Source organism: Coffea arabica, chromosome 2c, assembly GCF_036785885.1.
Source record: "Coffea arabica cultivar ET-39 chromosome 2c, Coffea Arabica ET-39 HiFi, whole genome shotgun sequence".
Classification (NCBI taxonomy): domain Eukaryota; kingdom Viridiplantae; phylum Streptophyta; class Magnoliopsida; order Gentianales; family Rubiaceae; genus Coffea; species Coffea arabica.
Window position 1 is genome coordinate 60,654,278 of NC_092312.1, and position 4,633 is coordinate 60,658,910.

The window sequence follows — 4,633 nt, forward strand, 5'->3', positions numbered from 1 at the left end:
AGGCAAATCTACATGGGTCCGGTCACATTTTCTGCAATGTTATTGCATCATTTTGTCCAATAATTTCAGCCAAGTGTTGGTTTGTTTATTTTAGTTCAGGTGCAGCTACAAGAGACAGATAAGCAATTTGGTGTCTACGTCTTTGTCTTGAGTTTCTTTGAAACTCTAGACAAAGAGGGGCAAGCTGTAGACACCAAAATTTTGCCAAATTTTTGTCAAATTTTATGTTTTATTGAATATTTTCTATTTGATGAATCATTTGTTTTCTTGTATTTTAAGTATATTTTGTCTCATTTTTGTAGGTTTATCTTAAAAAAAAAAAAGAAAAGAAAAGAAAAAAAGAAAGAACAAACCAAAACCCATTTGACAAAAATCCCTTGGTTCCCTCCTGAATCTCGGGGACTGACAAAAAAATGAACGGCACTTTTGGGGCTCAAGAAAAACTACTCCCTCAATTCAGCACACTCTCGGTTCTCTCCCTGACACAGGGACAAGAAACAAAAACAGACAAGAAAAAAAAACTCCCTCGGCTCTTTCTCTGGTCTCTCAACCGAAAAAAAGAAAAAAAAAAGAATAACGCCTCTCCTTCTCTCGGCTCTCATCTCTCCCAATATTTTTCCAACACATTTTGCACACAACAAGGCAGCTACCGGTTGGATAATTGGAGCTTTGCATCAGAAACTTCAACCAAGCGATTGCCACCTACATTGAGGTAATTTTTAGTTTTGTTTAGCACATTAAATCCATGCTTCATTGTTTAATTTTCTTTTGCTTTTGCTGGTTTCCTTGGTTGTTGGGTTGCTAATTTTTGGGACAATTCATGCACAGAACTAAGAAAAAAGAAACGGGCCCATGAATGCATGTCAAGTGTTTGTGAAAATGCCAAAATGGAAAAAATGAATTTTAGGGGCTGTTTTGCTTTATTCTAGTCTCTTTATGTTGTTTTCTTGTCAAATTAAAATCATAGTTGTATTATAAAGGTTATAAGGAGTATTGTAATATATTTTTTATGATTTTTGGTGAAAGATTTGGGTGTTTTAAAAAATAAAAACTGGACTGTATTTTGACTTTTTGGCCACTTTCAGATCATCTTTTGTAAAAACTAACTCCGGAAATGGAACCTACGCGAAAAATCGAGTGAGGGGGTGTATTTTGAGGATTTTTGGTAACCGGAGAGGTCACCGGCGGTAGCGGTCGGCGGCGGCGGCGCCACCGGCGACCACCATGGCCGCCAGCTGAAGCTTCAGCTCGCCTGGGAAGAAGAAGAGACGGAACGAACGGGGAAGAAAGAAAAGAAAGAAGAAGAAGAAAAAAAAAAGAAAGAAAAGAAAAGAAAGAAAACGGTTTGGGCTAATGTTTTTTCTTCGGTTGGGCCAGGAGTTAGTTTTGGTTGGGTTTTGGAAATGGGCTTTGGTTTATTTTTTCTTTTGGGTTTCGGATGGGCTAGGAGGCTGGAGCCCATGCATTTCTGGGTCGGGTTTGAGTGATAAAATGACGGGCTGGCCTGCTCGTTTCTATGAATTTTCGGTTGGGCTTAGGTAGTTTTCGGCCCAAAGAAATAAATAATGGCCCAATGGCCTTTTTCTCCCCAATCAGAAATCAAATTTTGCACTTTAGCCCCTGATCTCTGGAGTAGTTCACTTCGGCCCAGAATATTTTAAATTCCTTTCACTTAGGTACTTAATTTAATTGCACTTTGGTCCTTGAATTTTATCTTTCATTTAATTTTGACCCTTAAACTTTGGAAAAATATAACTTCTGTCCCTAAAAGTTTTCAATCTTTGCAATTCAGTCCCTGATGAATTTTGACTCTCTTTATTATGATTGTTTCTTTTCTTTAATAACTAATTATGTTATTTTTGAACATATTCAACTTGCAATTTTTAGATGTTCTTAAATTTCTTTGCGTTTGACATGTTAATGTGAATTTAGTATTTTAACATTATTATTATTTTCAATTAAAGTGGTGCCATGATTCTTTTGTTCATTGTGAGTATAAATAGGACAATTTGACTCCATTTAGTCACCACTTCAAACGGGAGGTACCCCTATTTTATTATTTCAATGTCAATTACGTGCTCTTATGTGCTCCTATTTGTTCCTATGTGTTTATATATTTTTATATGCTTTATTTACTTCATTTAAATATTCATTCAAATTTTCTTATATATGTTTTAGTTAATTTTTATAATGATTCAAGAGGCATTTAAATACCTCAAAAATGTAATAGATAGGATAATTAGATTTGTTTTATTATATTTTCCCCTTCTAGATTGTAGTTAGGCGCCCCCGATGTAATAGATAGGTTGCGTGTTTATGTGGCTTATGTGTTATGTGTTCTGTCCGCTTTTCTTAGGATTTTGGCATCTAGATATTATGTTTACGTGTTATGTGCTACGTGCTCTTATGTGTTTATTTGTTTTAATTTATGTTTTATTTGTTTCGCTATGAATTGTTAATGCATGACGTCACCACACTAGTCCAACGCTAGTTGTGGTTTCTCCCTCCGCTTACTTGCTAGTCCAACGCTAGCAAGGATTTTTAGAAATGGGCTAGTCCAACGCTAGACCCTTTAGGTCATCTTGCGCTAGATTCATCATTGTATGCTATTCACCACATTTTCATGCATATTTTCATTTTTAGGATCTTTTCTCATTTGCATGATATTCCCTATTTTATTATCCCCTACCCGCTATAGGTGCTAATCATGTCATTTAGAATTGCATCCCATTTAAGCTAATTCATTTGCTTGTTCATGTTAGGATAATTATTTTTCAAACATGGGAAATGGGTGATTATAACTTTCTAGTTTAAATACCCTATTAATCCATGTATAAGAAAATTATGTCACGAATTTTTTTTTGCCTCCCGTACCCTTTATGTTGCATTCCCTTTTTCTTTGATCACTTATATATATGTATATAATTTAATTTCTTTTCTTTTATTTTATTTTCTTTTTCATCATTTGCATCCTTGTGACACCTTCGAGGATTTATTTTGACCTTCGCAATTAATGCGATTGGTTCAATTAAACCCTTGAATGAACATGTTGTCCCTTGCGATATTTTTTAGATTTGCATTCATATAGAAAACATCCAAATGTGATAAATTAAGGGTTAGATTAGGAAAATTTTGACTAAACCTCGCAACTAGCTTAGACTAGGTTGAAAGGGTGCCTTAGATTTGAGTTAATCGAATCTTTGCCTTCCCTTTCTTCAACCGTGACTCCCGAATCCATTTTCTCTTGTTTTCAAAGACCTGGAGTTGTCAAAAAGGGTTTTATTTTGTTTTACTTTATTTTTTTGGGTGACTTGGTACACCAAAACTCCATACCAAGTGGCGACTCCTGTTTTTTTCTTAAAAACCCTTTTAGACTAAATTTTGGACCCAAATTGTCGCATTCTTTTTAAGTCCCATTCTAGGTCCCTTTTAACTTGTTTAAAAATAAAATCATATCTTTTATAAACCTCACACTTTATTTTTATTTCCATCGCGAAAAATGGGGCGCGACAACATGCATCTAAATGAACAAATAGCAAGAATCAATATTGACTAAGGTAAACAAGTAGGAAAGCGGATAACAACACAAGGTAGGATACAGGGGCTCTCAGGAGCCATTTTCCTCGCTTGATCACCATTCATCGTAGTTGACCCTCCGTCAACTCTCACTACTTATAGTCCATGTAGATCCTCTCATTTTTACTCCTAACCCGTCACCGTTCTTACCCCTGTCCCGGGCCCGAACGCCAACTAAGGAAGCAACATACTCGAGATATACCCTTAGAAAATTTAGTCAAAAGATTCACCCAACGACGTTACTGCAGTTGGATTCAGGAGTCGAAAGATTCACCCAACGACGTTACTGTAGTTGGATTCAGGAGTCGAGGGATTCACCCAACGACGCAACTACATTTAGATTCACGGAAAAAATGTTTCACGCAAGTCACCACTCAAACGGCTAGTGCGATAAAGTACACACTGCTCAATTCGATGGATCAAAAACTAGTTTTGCAAGTATCACATTTCAAGTTAAGAAAGCACTTTAATCAAGTAGGAATAGAACAAGCAGGGACACTCACCAAGAGTGGAGTTACTGATCAAGCTGGGAATCAAAATCTGCGTCCTCGCTAAACCCTAAAATACCAAATTTTAACTATACGTGGGCTATACTAGTTCTAGGATTACGTAGGAAAAATTATTCTTAGTATAGCTAGTTTATTTTCTTGGAATAATTCAACAAACCATGTAGTATTAAAACTAGTAAAATACTTTGTAAAGTTTCTTTAATATTACTTTTCTTGTAAAAGTGTTACTAAAATAAATTTTAAGTGAAATAATGTTTCTTGCCGAACAAGTTTTCTACACGTCTAGTTAAAATTGCTAAAATCTCGTATTTTGGAAATTTCCTCTACAAAACTAGCAAGGGACAGGTCTTAAAGAAAGGAAAGGAAATGAAACAAGACTTAGGGTTTTAAAAGCTAGAAAAATTATTTTCTATAACTATCAAGACTAGTTTAAGCTAAAGGAAAATTGTCGGTTGGCAAGATTTAGGGCAAAATACTAATTACTGAATTTTATCGTTTAATACTAGCGAAAAAATATTTTTGATTAGCTTGATCAAAATTGCTCGAGT

At 35.2% G+C, this 4,633-nt stretch overlaps 1 long non-coding RNA gene across 1 annotated transcript; it reads left to right on the top strand.

The window, feature by feature from the left end:
- Positions 1–348: 348 nt before the first annotated feature.
- LOC140035367 (uncharacterized) lies at positions 349–2,581 on the top strand. Its single transcript, XR_011839505.1, has 2 exons — positions 349–712; positions 1,086–2,581. It is a non-coding gene; the product is annotated as an uncharacterized lncRNA (long non-coding RNA).
- Positions 2,582–4,633: the final 2,052 nt, after the last annotated feature.